Genomic DNA, 17289 nt, shown 5'->3' on the forward strand with positions numbered 1-17289 from the left:
ACTGCAATCTCAATTCAGTAATTCATTGTGTCTAGTAATAGTCCCTTATAATAGTCAAAACTTCAAAGATTCTTAAAATTTAAATTTTCTCCACTCCCCCAGCTGGTTCTGCTGTAGGGGACACACTGCATAGAGAAAGTATGCTCCTTCCTCTCTCTCCCTGCTCCTCCTGCTCCCTACTGGCCCACAATTGGACCATCCAACAAAGGAGTGAAGAAGCTGTGTGTGCATGAGCAGGAGACATCTCACAATTAGGGACTATATGAGACAGCTGTGCACTCCCGGCACCTGGCAGATTTGTCAAATGACTTTTTCTTTAATGGAAACACTTATGAACATCAGAAAGCAGAGACCTTCTCTTCTACTTTGGTGAAACTCTCCCAATGTTTCATATGTAATATTAAGTTGGGAAAGAAGAAGAAGAAAATAAAGAAAATAAAACAAGACAATATAAACTTTGTTATGAAAGCACTTGCCATATACTGAGGACATCAGCATTAAAAGCAGAAAAATTCCACATAATACTACAAATAATATAGGAATAAAAAGACATAACTGAATACATCCATGTACATAGGAGTGGAGAGGGTAAACGTATAAAAGGAAGGATATGGTGAATATCATGGAGATAATAAAACTGAGCAGAATTTAGTTGGTAGAGGATGAGATAAGGCATTTCAGGCAGTGAGAACAGCATGTAAAATGTCTGAGAGGGGGCCAGTGTGGTGGCTCATGCCTGTAATCCTAGCACTTTGGGAGGCCGAGGTGGGAGAATCACTTGAGGCCAGGAACTCGAGACCAGCCTGGCCAACATGGTGAAATCCTTTCTCTACAAAAAATACAAAAATTAGCTGGGCACGGTGACATATGCCTGTAATCCCAGCTACTTGGGTAGCTGAGGTGGGAGAATCAATTGAATCTGGAGGGCAGAGGTTACACTGAGCTGAGATTGTGCCACTGCACTCCAGCCTGGGTGACAGAGCAAGATTTTGTCTCAAATAAAAAAAAAAAAGTCTGAGAATTAGAAAGATATATGACAATTAAGGGAGGACATTTGAGTGACTTTCTCAGTGTTGGTAAATCAATCTCTAGCAAGAAATCAAAACTACTTGGGAGGTAAGAGGGCACCATTCATTATGAATAATCAGAAAATTTTAACTTGATAAACAGGGAATTGGAAACTCTCTTGGGGACTCAAGAAAGAAAATCTGATGATTAAAATACTGAGAATGATGACCTTGAGAACGTGTGGGTGGGGGACCAAAATAGAGGGTTATGTCTCTAAGATATCTGAAGAACCAGGTCTGGTAAAAATAGAATACTCTTGTGAAATTCAACTGGTCTCATATTTTCCAATTCAAAGAGATAAACAACTTTTCCCTATGTTTTTAAAATCATTTAAAGTTTCTTCTCATTCTGCCATAATCCTATCAACAGATCTTTCCTGGTGAGTGGTGAAGAAAAAGGTCCTCTATGTAGCAATGTCACCGCCACCATATGGTCATACCATTCTTTCATATAGTGCCTGTGAGGCATGAGAACAAAATGTAGCATTATGGCCTTTGAATAATACACTTTTTTAAATCCCAGGAAGAAGTGTTTATTGGTGTTTTATGGAAATGAAGAGGGCTTTTCTCCTCACCTTGGACAATGGAACCTCTTCCTATCTGACGCAAGGTGTTATGAACAGAGCATCTGGATATTTGGTGAAGTGTTTTAAAGCACCAGAGCCTCTATTCTCCAATTATGATGTAGATTATTATTTATTCAGCCCTGTGAGGGATGATTTCCATTGTCCAAATAAAAAAATTGGAGTTCAGAAGGAATATGTGAGTTACTCAAGACACACAACACAAACAGGAAATGCAAGGACCCAAATCCAGATCCTATGATTCCAAGTTCCAGGCTATTTTTCTCAACACTAAGCAATTGGCATGAACAGCTGTCCATGTGCTAGTCATTGAACTTATTCTGTCTGCTTCATTTTATGAAATCATTACCCCACGTCCTAGGAACAATGTGTTACTATATCATTAGCAAATTTGTTAGTATGGACATGCCATGTTAAGTCACAAAGAGACTACTTCAATTATCTTCCTTTGATTGATTTTTGGTAAGGATACAGAGGACTTTTAGTTGTGGTTTAGCCTTAAGACACGTTATAAACATCAACATACACTATATTAACTGTCTAAAAGGAGCTTACTGTTTTAAATGCTTGTTAAAGAAAGACAATTTTAAGCCATATTAATAATTCAATTCCAAGAACCACTTTTATGAAAACCACTAAACAATTCCTTCAAGACTTGATTGATTATGAAAGAAAGAGGCAATGAAACAAGGAAGTATCTAATAGGTAGGATGTAGTGGCATTCAGATTAGGAAATTTTCTATATGTGAAAAAGCCTCTCAAATGTTTCTGGGTTGTATACATTATGATGGATTTTTGTAGTCTTTATAGAATTTTAGGAAATAAAGAAAAATTAAAGGATAAGAAAATCACCCATATTTTTAAGATGGTAATGATTTTCAAAGAATATTTATTAATTCTCAAAACTAACTAGTGTCTTGATAGTATTGTTTATTAATTCTCAAAACTAACTAGTGTCTTGATAGTATGGCCTGAAACAAATACAGTTCCATCTGTGGAACTTACTTCATCCAGGGGTTGAACTCCGATTGTGGGAGATTTACAAAATAAAGCCAAACCAAATAATTACAAATACAAACAAACTTACATTCCCTCAAAGTAAATACAGTGGTGATGATGATGATACTTATTATTATTATTATTATTATACATTTTTTCGTTAAGGATTTGGTAAAAATTATAATTTCTTACTCTCACAACATTTTGTTAACAGAGAAAAGTGCCTTAATTGTTAGACAGGTTTGAGGCTGCATTTAGAGATTTGCATCTAAATTTGGTGAGTTTTATATACCAGGAGCTGCCACCTAAATATTATGAAGAAATGTGGTTAAGTACCAATCATGGGCATATATTAGCACACCAGGGCCTTGGAAGGAATAACTCATGCATGGTTGGCTATGTTTTAACCTCTAAGTCAATCTAAGAAATCTAAGGGTAAAGGAAAACAAACAGATGCTTGTTTCAATCAAATTGCTCCAAAAGTCAAAATAGTTCAATAATTCAACACACACACAAACTTCTCTTTACAGAATAAGTTGCTAAGGATTCATTATTGCAGAGATTAGACCCATCATTCTGGATATTTGAGAAAAAAAGTGAACTCACAAAAAATTAATCATTACTTGTCTTTTATAAATGATAAAATGTTTAAATTATCTAATTCTTAGTATGTTATATATAACCAGAATTTCTATCCTTATTAGAAAATCTTTGTTTAAAAATTTAATTTTTATTATTTAAAAATATTGATCATATACATCCAAAATATTTCTCTGAACAACATCTAGCTAGGCATTTCATAATTTAATCTGTCATACTGTCTTTGTTACTAAATTATTTTAAAATTTGTAAAGCATTTTGGAAATTTGGATGGCATATCTTAGATTAGCACATTTTTTAAAAGAATGTGGATGTTGTTATGACTTAGGTGACCAGAAAAGTTAGTTCAATTCCTAAAATGAAGAATCTAAGACTTTTCCCTGTTACAGCTCCTAAATTTGAACTCAGTCTTTGATCTTTTGAGCCTGCTAGCCAGTGCCTACAGACTATTACATTTTCTAGTATATTCTCTATCTTGCTGCCAGAATTATCTTTCTGAAACCAAATTCTCACACTTTGACATCAAAATATCAGTGGATTCCCTTAAGCTGTAAGATAAAATTTTAACACTTTAAAACGCTTTTAACATATATCAATTTACAGCCCCAATTCTTGACACTGCAAGATATACATAAAACACGCCAGTCCCATTGTATTAATCTTTTCTCATGTTGCTAATAAACACATACTTGAGCCTGGGAAAAGGTATAATTGGAAAGAGGTTTAATTGACTCACAGTTTCACATGCCTGGGGAGTCCTCACAATCGCGGTGGAAGGCAAAGGAGGAGCAAAGTTACATTTTGCATAGCAGCAGACAAGAAAGCTTGTGTAGAGGAACTCTCATTTATAAAAGTATGAGATCTCGTGAGACTTACTACCACGAGAAAAGCTGCCCAAATGATTCAATTATCTCCACCTGGCCCCACCCTTGACACGTGGGGATTATTACAATTCAAGGTGAGATTTGGATGGGAACACAGCCAAACCATATTACCAATCAGCAATTTTCTGGTCTTCGGAGATACTGTGTTTTTCGGTAGTAATATTTCTTTGCATGTGGTATTGCCTCTGTCATGCTAATAATGATGATGATACTAATAATAGTGATAGTGACAACCATTAATCAAGGATTTGCTATGTAGTACAAATTGCTAAGCACTTCATACAGATCATTGTCTTTTGATTTAGTATTTTCTATGAACATCCCTGCTTTGCAGATGTAAAAACAGATGCTTATGGGAAATAAGTTGAATAAACGGTTAAGGGTGTTTCCTGCATAAAAAACTAAAACAGAGGCCGGGCACGGTGGCTCACGCCTGTAATCCCAGCACTTTGGGAGGCTGAGGTGGGTGGATCACGAGGTCAAGAGATCGAGACCATCCTGGCCACGATGAAACCCCGTCTCTACTAAAAATACAAAAATTAGCGGGTGTGGTGGTACGCGCCTGTAGTCCCAGCTACTCGGGGGGCTGAGGCGGAAGAATCGCTTGAACCCAGGAGGCGGAGGTTGCAGTGAGCCGAGATTGCGCCACTGCACTCCAGCCTGGCGACAGAGCAAGACTCCGTCTCAAAAAACAAAACTAAACTAAACTAAAACAGTCATTTTGGAGGGTATGCCTATAATCCAAATGCAAGGAATATTATTTTAACAGATTATTAATGCATATATTCTTTGGTCTTCAGAGAATTATTTTCCTTTTGTGAGCCTCAGCTTCTGTCATTTTCCATCTTTGAAATGAAAGCATTTGTAGATCCTTTGACTTGGACTTCCTGCTACCCACATACTAAGTAAAACTGGCAGACTAACGAGGCAAAGAGTTTACAGCAGATTTCAAATATTAAGTGTAATGTAAATACATGCAAAATAACACATCTGTTTATTTACCTTTACAAATCCAATCATTGCATTTTCAAGTGAGTAAGGATAAAGAGAGGACTGGAGTATTGCCTTAGTAGCTATTTCACCACATGGAAGGAGTAAGCAAAACTATTTCTCCTTTGGGAGGCCGAGGCAGGTGGATCACGAGGTCAAGAGATCGAGACCATCCTGGTCAACATGGTGAAACCCCGTCTCTACTAAAAATACAAAAAAAATTAGCTGGGCACAGTGGCGCATGCCCGTAATCCCAGCTACTCAGGAGGCTGAGGCAGGAGAATTGCCTGAACCCAGGAGGCGGAGGTTGCAGTGAGCCGAGATCGCGCCATTGCACTCCAGCCTGGGTAACAAGAGCGAAACTCCGTCTCAAACAAACAAACAAACAAACAAACAAACAAACAAACAATTTCTCCTAACCTCTCTGTTCCTGTGATTCAGATAGTGTTTCTTATCCAACATTTGTGAGTGGAAATCTAGCTATAAATAAAAGAGGCTGCAGAGAAGAAACATGCTTTTATCAATCATATGGAATTGAGAAGAATTTTCTCCATGGCCTCTTGAGAAATTCTATGAGAATATATTAGAAATTTCTTTTTGAGATGGTAACCCATATGGCAATCTGAAGCCTGGTATGATGATATTCAGTGTGAGAAATACCTTCTGTGAAAGAGATACTGCTGTTTGTTCTCTGAGTTTGTACTCTAGACACTGTGCTAGAATTATACAAGAAAAATGATAATAACATTACTGTTGAATAAATGAATGGTAGCTAAATTTGAGCACTTACTATGTGTCAGGCTCTATTCTAAGCACTTAGTAAGCATTGGTTTATTTAATCCTTATTATATCCTGTTGAAATCAATACTATTATTAACCTCATCTTACTATTAAGAACAAGGGCACAGATAAGTTAGACAACTTACTGAATATCACACACTAGTGAGTGGCAGAGCCAGAATTTTAACTCAGGCAGTTTGGCTCCAAGTTTTCATCTTCAGAATTAAAGAAGACTAAGTGGCTTAAATTCAGCAGAGTGACCTCTTCAGATCCTCTAACTACATAGAAAACTATTTGTCATTTTATTCCCTGAAAGACCAGAAATCAAGCAACTATTAGCACAGACTATCTTATTGTCTTTCTTTTATTTATTTATTGCATTTTAGGTTTTCTTATTGTCTTTCTATAAATCTTTTTAAGCATACAACACTGGTTGTTTTGTTGAAATTTCCTGCTTACTTATTTTTCAGTAAATAGGATCCTCTTAGTAGGGCGTGGTTCTGCAACGTCAAATTATGTGAGCTGAAATTCCTCAAAGAGAGCAGAGATCACATCATCATTGTCAAATACAGTGATACTAGTTATAGTCATTAGAAATAAAATATTAAGCTAAACAAATTTGTTTTGTTTTTTTTCTTCTCAACAAGAAAAAAACTCCTGTATTCCAGGTAGATTTTGACGGCTGACAGACTTTAGTGGAAAAGAGTGAAAGAACAGTAAGAATGATTATAACCCTTAAGCATGCAATCTAAAATCTGCTAGTTTTTCTACCTTAACCTAATAAAAGACACTGAAGCTTGTTTTTTTTAAAGAAACAATTATCAAGTGTTCATGCAGTGAACAAGTACAATTTTTATGTGGACTGCAATTTAACTTGTTTAAATGTTCCTATATGAAATACTTATCTTCATCAAAATGATAATGCTACCCCAAATGGCAAAATACTAACAGAGAATAAATGTAGAAAGCAAGTAATTTCATCCAATATGAGGTATGAAAAATGCCACATATTCCTGGGATAAAATGAAAGAGTCATATCTGACTATTTTCTTTAAGGTAACAGCTTTTTATTTAATATAACTAAAAATAATAAGGTTCAGACACCATCTGCTAGTACTATTGTATAAAACTTGAATAATCTCCATCAAGAAATGTGTCCATGTTTGAATTATTTTGTGTCAGATTCATTCATTTCTTTCTATACAGCCATATATATATATGTGTGTGTGTGTGTGTGTGTGTGTGTGTGTGTGTATAGTGAGTCATTAACCAGTCTTGGCTAGTAAGTAATAGTCTATCTGTTTTATAAAGCTGCCCATCTGTCACATGTTACAATAATCAACCTTTATTTATTAATTATCTAGCATGGACCAGACATGCAGTTTGGCATTAGGGATACAGGGCTAAACATGAAATATGCCTTATGCCATAATGTGGCATTTTATCTGTTCTGTGATTCTGTAGAGAGAAGTATAATAAAAAGGTATAATCTTTATTATGCTTCTGTCTGAATACCCAGATTAAAAACATAATCATAGTTTTCAAACCAACTATCGCTAAGCCTATTTCTTCACGATAGCCAGAATCAATATTGTCTAAACAAGAATTCTGGAAAAATTAGATCAAACATAAAGAAAAATAGATTATGCATAGATTATGCAGTGATGCCATATTTTCAATCAAGATGTAACATAATTAGTGCACCAATGCAGGATGGTAAAGATCTAGTGGTAACTGAGCACCTAGAGCTGCCTTCTGTGGCTCTTCTGATTTCATTTGTCCTTTGAAACTGTAGCAAGAAGAAAATGGGATTTCTGGTCAGTAAGAACTGGGTGTGAGTTCTGACTTCTTCACTTTCTAGATTGGAAACCATGGTTAAGTCACTTTACCTCTTTGAGACCTAGCTTTTTACTATGTAAAACTCAGGTTAATTATATACCCATAATAGGGTTAAACAATGTGAATAGGTAATTTATTTTAAAGCAATTCACAAAAGATGTGACATTATATTAGACAATCCATATTTTTGGTTGAATCTTAATGTAAAGCACATGATGGAAATAGGTTTCCATCATGTGTTGGATACATGTGTTAGTTATCTATTGCTGTGTAACAAAGTGCCTCAAAACTTAGGAATTCAGGAGTGGCTTAGCTCTTTAGATGTGGCTCAGGGTCTCTCAAAAAGATACAGTTAAGAAATTGGCCATGAACACATATCGTTGGCCAACACATGCCATCATACGGAAACTTCTGAGGTCTCCCAGGAGAACTTCCTGATCATTTAGGGATTCCTTACAGGAAGGTTTCTGAGACTCTTGAAACACTTTCATTAAATTTGCTGCTGTAGGATAATCATATTCCCACAAGATGGAAATCCATCTTCAGCTGGTTTCTGTCACCAGTAGGTTCTCATAGTATTCCCAAGTTTGGCCCCAGTGCTCAATAAACTTGGCTCAGTAGTTTCTTACAGGTCTTAAGAACCCTGACTTATGATTCAGAGAAACTTTATCTTCTGGCACACAGCAGGCTAAATGTTTCCTAAATGCAGAATATTTTCATAACCAACAGCAATTGAAAGGCCACCCAAGGCTTCTTTACTGACCTTAATGTTGTATAGAAATGAAGAAGCTGTATTCCATTTTTCAAACCTCAAAAAATGAGATTAATATAGGATTACTGAGTGTCTTCTCCAAGGAAGGCCATATGAATGAGATACGGTGAATCAGACACAAGCCCTGGGCATTAGTGACATCCAGGCTAGTTGAGGACACAGATTACTTCAATGTAATATATTATGTCTTTGACAGAGTGAGGAACAAATTGCTGCAGGGGCACAAATTAGGGGCAGGTAGCCATGCAGAAAGACTTTCTGGAAGAGACAGTATTTGAGATTAGTAGTGAGATCTAGGTTATCTAGATGTTATCTAGATATCTAGGTAAAAGAATGTAGTCAGGTAAAGGATACAATATGAGGAGGAATGAAAGAGAATGGGATGTCCAACGATTTATAAAAAGTTCAGAGTCACTGGAAGTTTAAGAGATGATTTCCTGGGTAACAGACTGAGGCAGGGCTTCACCTCTGAGGCAGAGGTTTATTGAGTGGAGCTCTGGGAAAATCACCTGAGAGAGGATTCAGGATTGAATGAGGGAAAAGTGAGACACAGTTGCAGCAGAGGCCTTGGCTAAGCTTGAAGAACTCTCTGGAGCTGGGATAGTCCTACAGAGACAGCATCCCAAACTGATGCAAATGGTCCAGGACTTTGTATTCTTGCCTTGACAAGAAAGTGAATTCAGGCTGTCCCCAACCAGGGAGGGTAACCCTGGTTGAGACCGCATTCTATGTATGACTGAGGGATTCCCAAAAGGAATTCATCTGAGATATAACAGGAGCCAGGACTCCCAAGCAGCTGGGAGAATGAATGCTCAGGTTTAAGGGGTGTGGGAGCAGAGAGTTGGCAGCTACCAAAGCATCTATTACACCAAAACATAGGGTAAGGGCAGAAGGTGGCAAGAGAGGAGGATGAAGAGAAAGGGAGGATCAAAGTCCTGGATAATCTTGGATGACATTCTAGGTATTTTGAACTTAAGTGTGTAAGCCAGTGGTTCTCAAACATTTCTATCTCAAAATCTCTTTACAAACTTAAAAAGTAATAAGGACCCTAAAGAGCCATTGTTTATATGAGTCACAGCTATTTATTTCATCATATTATAATTTAAAGTGAGAAATATGCATTTTAAAAGACATTTATTAACATTTTTTAGAAAATAATAAGCCCATTACATATAAATTATGATAAAATACCTTTATGAAAATAACTATATGTCTTCCAAAACAAAGAATATATTATATATATTATATATGTATATATATTATATTATATATAATATATTAAATATATATTCTATATATTATATAATAAAGGGTATTTAATTATAATATATTATTATATATAATATATACGTATATATATTATATATAGTGCGTGTGTGTATATATATATACACACACGCACATATATATAAATTAGGATTTTGTATCCTGAGACTTTGCTGAAGTTGTTTATCAGTTTAAGGAGATTTTGGGCTGAGATAATGGAGTCTTCTAAATATACAGTCATGTCATCTGCAAATAGAGACAACTTGACTACCTCCTTTCGTAATTAAATACCCTTTATTTCTTTTTCTTGCCTGATTGCTCTGGCTAGAACTTCCAATACTATATTGAATAGGAGTGGTGAGAGAGGGCATCCTTGTCTAGTGCCAGATTTCAAAGGGAAGGCTTCCAGTTTTTGCTCATTCAGTATGATATTGGCTGTGGGTTTGTCATAAATAGCTTTTATTATTTTGAGATATGTTCCACCAATACCTAGTTTATTGAGAGTTTTTAGCATAATGGGCTGTTGAATTTTGTCAAAGGCCTTCTCTGCATCTATTGAGAAGATCATGTGGTTTTTGTCTTTGGTTCTGTTTACGTGATGGGTTATGTTTATAGAACCAGCCTTGCATCCCTAGGATGAAGCCTACTTGATCGTGATGGATAAGCTTTTTGATGTGCAGTTGCAATCATTTTTGCCAGTATTTTATTGAGGATTTTTATATCTATGTTCATCATGGATATTGGCCTGAAGTTTTCTTTTTTTGTTGAGTCTCTGACAGGTTTTGGTATCAGGATGATGTTAGTCTCATAAAATTATTTGGGAAGGACTCCTTCCTTTTGTATTGTTTGGAATAGTTTCAGAAGGAGTGGTACCAGCTCCTCTTTATATGTCTGGTAGAATTCAGCTGTGAACCCGTCTCAGCATGGACTTTTTTGGTTGGTAGGCTATTAATTGCTGCTTCAACTTCAGCTCTTGTTATTGGTCTGTTCAGGGTTTCAACTTCTTCCCGGTTTAGTCTTGGGAGGGTGCAAGTGTCCAGGATTTACTGGTTTGTGTGCATAGAGTTGCTTGTAGTAATCTCTGACGGTAGTTTATATTTCTGTGGAATCGGTGGCGATATCCCCTTTATCGTTTTTTATTGCATCTATTTGATTCTTCTCTCTTTTCTTTTTTATTAATCTGGCTAGTGGTCTATTTTGTTGATCTTTTCAAAAAAACAGCTCCTGTATTTACTGATTTTTTGAAGGGTTTTTTTGTGTCTCCATCTCCTTCAGTTCTGCTCTGATCTTAGTTATTTCTTGCCTTCTGCTAGCTTTTGAGTTTTTTTAATCTTATTCCTCTAGCTCTTTCAATTTTGACGATAGGGTGTCGATTTTAGATCTTTCCTTGCTTCTCATGTGGGCATTTATTGCTATAAATTTTCCTCTAGACACTGCTTTAAATGTGTCCCAGAGATTCTGGTACATTGTGTCTTCGTTCTCGTTGGTTCCAAACAACATCTTTATTTCTGCCTTCGTTTCATTGTTTATCCAGTAGACATTCAGTTGTTCAGTTTCATTGTTTATCCAGTAGACATTCAGTTGTGCAGTTCTGAGTCAGTTTCTTAATCCTGAGTTCTAATTTGATTGCACTGAGAGACTGTTTGTTATGATTTCTGCTCTTTTACATTTGCTGAGGAGTGATTTACTTCCAATTATGTGCTCAATTTTAGAGCAGGTGTGATGCGGTGCTGAGAAGAATGTATTTTCTGTGGATTTGGGGTGGAGAGTTCTGTAAATGTCTATTAGGTTTGCTTGGTCCAGGTCTGAGTTCAAGTCCTGGATATCTTTGTTAATTTTCTGTCTCATTGATCTGTCTAATATTGACAGTGGAGTGTTAATGTCTCCCACTATTATTGTATGGGAGTCTAAGTCTCTTTGTAGGTCCTTAAGAACTTGCTTTATGTATCTGGGTGCTCCTGTATTGGGTGTGTATATATTTAGGATCGTTAGTTCTTCTTGTTGCTTTGATCCTTTCACCATTATGTAATGCCTTTCTTTGTTTCTTGTAGTCTTTGTTGGTTTAAAGCCTATTTTATCAGAGACTAGGATTGCAACTCCTGCTTTTTTTTTTTTCTCTCCATTTGCTTGGTAAATCTTCCTCCATCCCTTTATTTTGAGCCTTTGTGTATCCTTGCATGTGAGATGGGTTTCCTGAATACAGCACATTGATGGGTTTTGACTTTTTATCCAACTTACCAGTCTGTCTTTTGATTGGGGCATTTAGCCCATTTACATTTAAGGTTAATATTGTTATGTGTGAATTTGATCCTGCCATTTTGATACTAGCTGGTTGTTTTGCCCATTAGTTGACACAGTTTCTTCATTGTGTTGATGATCTTTACCATTTGGTACATTTTTGGAGTGGGTGGTACTGGTTGTTCCTTTCCCTGTTTAGTGCTTCTTTCAGGAGCTCTTGTAAGGCAGGCCTGGTGGTGATGAAATCTCTGAGCAATTGCTTGTCTGTAAAGGATTTTATTTCTCCTTCGCTTATGAAGCTTAGTTTGGCTGGATATGAAATTCTAGGTTGAAAGTTCTTTTCTTTAAGGATGTTGAATATTGGCCCCCACTCTCTTCTGGCTTGTAGGGTTTCTGCCAAGAGATCCGCTATGAATCTGATAGGATTCCCTTTGTGGGTAACCTGACCTTTCTCTGGCTGCCCTTAGCATTTTTTCCTTCATTTCAACCCTGGTGAATCTGATGATTATGTGCCTTGGGGTTGCTCTTCTTGAGGTATATTTGTGGTGTTCTCTGTATTTCCTGGACTTGAATGTTGGCCTGCCTTGCTAGGTTGGGGAAATTCTCCTGGATAATATCCTAAGGAGTGTTTTCCAGCTTGGATTCATTCTCCCCGTCACATTCAGGTATACCTACCAAATGTAGATTAGGTCTTTTCACATGATCCCATATTTATTGGAGGCTTTGTTCATTTTTTTTCACTTTTTTCTCTAATCTTGCTTTCTCATTTGTATTTCATTGAGTTGATCTTCCATCTCTGATATCCTTTCTTCTGCTCAGTCAATTCAGCTATTGAAACTTGTGAATGCTTCACAACGTTCTTGTGTTGTATTTTTCGGCTCCATCGAGTTGTTTATGTTCTTCTCTAGGCTTGTTATTCTAGTTAGCATTTTGTCTAACCTTTTTTCAAAGTTCTTAGTTTCTTTGCATTGGGTTAGAACATGTTCTTTTAGCTCTGAGAAGTTTGTTATTACCCAGCTTCTGAAGCCTGATTCTGTCAATTCATCAAACTCATTATCCATCCAGCTTTGTTCTCTTGCTGGTGAGGAGTTGTGATCCCTTGGAAGAGGAGAGGCAATCTGGTTTTTGGTGTTTTCATTCTTTTTGCACTGGTTTCTTCCCATCTTTGTGGATTTATCTACCTGTGGTCTTCGTAGTTGGTGACTTTTGGATAGGGTCTCTGAGTGGTCATCTTTTTGTTGATGTTGAAGCTATTTCTTTCTGTTTTTTTAGTTTCCTTCTAACAGTCAGGCCCCTCTGCTGCAGGACTGCTGGAGGTCCACTCCAGACCTTGCTTGCCTGGGAATCACCCATGGGGGCTTCAGAACAGTTAGGGTTGCTGCCAGTTTCTTCTGTTATCTTCATCTCAGAAGGGTACCCACCAGATGTCAGCCAGAGCTCTCCTTTATGAGGTGCCTCTTTGGGTCTATGGGGGTCAGGGACCCCTTGAGGAGACAGTCTGTCCCTTATCAGAGCTCAAGTGCTGTGCTGGGAGTTCTGCTCTTCTGTTCAGAGCTGCCAGTCAGGTATGTTTAACTATGCTGCAGCAGAACTCATAACCACCTATTTTCCCAGGTGCTCTGTCCTGGGAAGGTGGGGCTTTATTTATAAGTTCTTGACATGCTGCTGCCTTTTTTCAGAGATGCCCTGCTTAGCAAGGAGGTAGTCTAGTCACAATCTGCCAGCAGAGGCTCAAAAACTATATTTTTATGCTTAGGTTTGATTAAGAATAGATAGTCCTATAAATATATAACTAAACAAAAAGGAGGTATGACCTAGTGTTAATAAACTGGGGAGAAATTAATTCTGTTTGTTCAGATTCTTCTTGGCTTTTCTGTGTAGTTTCTCCCCTCCGTGTATAAAACAGGATACTTATCACATGAGGGTCTTTAAGAGAGAAGGTAAGAGGTAACTTTCTGCTTCCTCAGTTTTCTCAATTTCCTTCAGCTTAAAATACTCAGATGCTAATTGTGCCATATCTTTGGTGGGATTCTCTGCACCTCATCACAGCCAGTTGGGTAGCTGTCAAATGCATACACTAGCTGATAAAGGAAAATAGAGTACCTCAAAAATATGTACATTATTATGTACCAATTTTAAAAGGGAAACAAAATTAATAAAGTTAAACATGCAAAAAGTACTTCATTGCTAAGAAATGTTAATGATCACCTGGGCCTTCAGTGAGTCATAATCTTTATGCTGGAGAGAGTCCTGCCTCAGTGTTTATGGTTGTTGACTGATCAGGGTGGTGGTTGCTAAAAGTTGAAGTGGCTGTGGCAATTTATTAAAATAAGACAACCATAAAATTTACTGTAACAATTGATTCTTTCTTTCATGAAAGATATCTCTGTAGAACGAATGCTTCTTGATAACATTTTACCTGGAGTAGAACTTCTTTCAGAATTGGTGTCAATCCTCTTAAAACCTGCTGGTGCTTTATCACTTAGTTTTATGTAATATCCTAAATCCTGCATTGTTATTTCAACAATGTTCCTGGCATTTTCACCAGGAGTAGATTGCATCTTAAGAAACCACTTTCTACGCTCATCCATAAGAAGCAATTCCTCATCCATTCAACTTTTATCATGAGACCGCAGCAATTACATCACATCTTCAGGCTTCACTTCAAGTTCTAGTTCTTTTGCTATTTCTATCACACACCTCTGCAGTAACTTCCTCCACTGAGGTCTTGAATCTCTCAAAGTCATCTCTGAGGGTTGTAATCGGCTTCTTCCAAACTCTATTAATGTTGATATTCTGACCTCCTCCTATAAATACAAATGTTCTTAATGACATCTAGAATGGTGAATCCTTTCTAGAAGGTTTTCAATTTATGTGGCTTAGATCTATCAGAGGAATCACTACCTATGGTAGCTATAATCTTTCAAAATGTATATTTTAAATGATAAGACTTGAAAGCAAAATTATTTCTTGATCTGTTGGCTTTAGAATGGACATTATGTTAGCAGGCATGAAAACACAGCATCAGTGAGAAGTAACATATTGAAACTAGGCACAGTGTCAATGAGAACTAATATATTGAAACTAGGCACAATGTCAATGAGAAGTAATATATTGAAAGGAGTCTTTTTTCTGAATAGTAGATCTCAAGAATGGGCTTAAAATATTCAGTAAACTATGCTGTAAGTCGACAAGCTGTCATCAAGGCTTTGTTGTTACATTTATAGAGCACAGGAAGAATAAATTCAACATAATTCTTAAGGACCCTTGTATTTTTAGAATGGTAAATAATCATTAGCTTCAACTTAAAGTCACCAGCTGTATTATCCCCTAACAAGAGAGTCAACCTGTCTTTGAAGATTTGAAGCCAGGCATTAACTTCTCCTCTTTTGCTAGCAAAGTCCTATATGTCATCTTCTTTCAATAGAAGGCTGTTTTTCTGACATTGGAAATCTGTTGCTTAGTGTACCCACCTTCATCTTAGTCAAATTGTCTGGATAACTTGCTGCAGCTTCTGTGTCAGCACTTGCTGTTTTTATGTTACAGAGAGAGTGTTTTCCTTAAACCTCAAGAACCAATCTCTGCTTGCTTCCAACTTTTCTTCTGAAGCTCCCTCACTTCTCTCAGTCCTCATAGAATTGAGTAGAGTGAGGGCCTTGCTCTGGATTAGGTTTTGGCTTAAGAGAATGTCATGGCTGGTTGATATTCTATCTGGACCACCAAAACTTTCTTCAATACCAGCAATCAGGCTATTTTTGCTTTCTTACCATTCCTGTATACACTGGAGTAGCACTTTCAATTTCCTTCAAGGGCTTTTACTTTGCATTCACAACTTAGCTAACTGTTTGGTGCAAGAGGCCTAGCTTTTAGATTATGTTTGTTTTCAACATGCTTTCCTTGCTAAGCATAAATATTTCTAGCTTTTGATTTAAAGTGAGAGATGTTCAACTATTTCTTTCATAATAAACAGGGTTATTAGTTGTCCTAATTTCAATGCTGTTGTGTCTCAGGGAATAGGGAGGCCCAAGGAGAGGGAGAGAGACAGAGGAACGGCTGGTTAGTGGAGCTGTCAGAACACACATGGCATTTATTGATTAAGTTTGTTTAATCTGTACCCAGTCTGATGTGGGCACAGTTCATGGTGCCCCAAAACAACTACAATAGGAATATCAAAAATCATTTATCATAGATTACCATAATAGATACAATAATAATAAAAATTTGAGATATTGTAAGAATTACCAAAATGTGACACAGAGACAAAAAGTGAGCACATGCCTTTGGAAAAATGACACTAATAGATTTGCTCAACTCATGTTGCTACAAACCTTCAATTTGTGAAAAACAACATATAAAAAACAGAATAAAGTGAAGTGCAATAAAATGAGGTATACCTTTACCTCATTTTCCATAAAAAATTTAAATTGTATCCAGTGACTTCCTTTCAGGGGGTTAATGCATCACAGTTCTAGAACCATTTAATTAGGAGCTGTACTTGAAAATGGAGCAGACAACATATCGACCCAATCTTTAAACTGTAAAGGAATTCCAGGGTGCCCACCAAAATACTCAACACTGTCTACTACATAGGCTCAACTATTGAGAGAAATATTCAGAATCAGGTTATAAGTGAACCAGCATTCCAAAAAGAAGAAGAATGGTCAGTGAGGAATACTAGAGTTAATTCTACCAGTTACTCTTACAACTTTAGTCTTTTTTCTCTCTTAACCAGGTGAGCACATAAGTGGGAGTAATTGTGTGTCCTATTTTGATTTATGGCTCCTAGAATTGACACTCTACATTTTTCTTTCTAGAATAGTGAAAACTAGCTGAGTGCATAGAAGGACCCAAACCTCTTAAACTAGATTGATTTTCATTGCCTTAATTCACTTTTCCTTTTCTGCTTTGATGTCTTACTGACTGTTGAGCCAGAATGCTAAATCACAGGTATGCACATACTCACATGAGGGACTTATAGACAGGAGGCTTTAATGACCACCTTGTGCCCAGATAATTTGGACCCATGATTAAAATCAGACATTTTAAAAGTTATTTTCAACCTGAGGCCATGTGCTTACCTTTTACCCCTCCTCATCAGTGCAGAGCCACAGTTTGCAAAAGATCCTGTTTCTTTGATTTTATTTTGTGGTTTCAAAGGTAGGAAAGAATTCCACCTAGTTTGGAATTATAGCTAACTACAGGTAAAGAATGTTACTATGTGTGCCTTGGTCCACTAGAGCCAAGGATAATATAGGGAACTAGCCCAAGAC

General features: G+C 36.8%; 1 long non-coding RNA gene and 1 pseudogene across 1 annotated transcript in view; both read right to left on the bottom strand.

Moving 5' to 3' along the window:
* LOC105721948 (nucleoredoxin-like) overlaps positions 1–14631 on the bottom strand; it is a 34591-nt pseudogene extending 19960 nt beyond the window's left edge.
* Positions 1–17289, bottom strand: part of LOC135277471 (uncharacterized) — a 433990-nt gene that overhangs the window by 168097 nt on the left and 248604 nt on the right. The gene's annotated exons all lie outside the window — the stretch shown is intronic.

Source organism: Aotus nancymaae, unplaced genomic scaffold, assembly GCF_030222135.1.
Source record: "Aotus nancymaae isolate 86718 unplaced genomic scaffold, 86718_ANA_hifiasm-v0.15.2.pri h1tg000032l_0, whole genome shotgun sequence".
In the NCBI taxonomy this organism is placed as follows: domain Eukaryota; kingdom Metazoa; phylum Chordata; class Mammalia; order Primates; family Aotidae; genus Aotus; species Aotus nancymaae.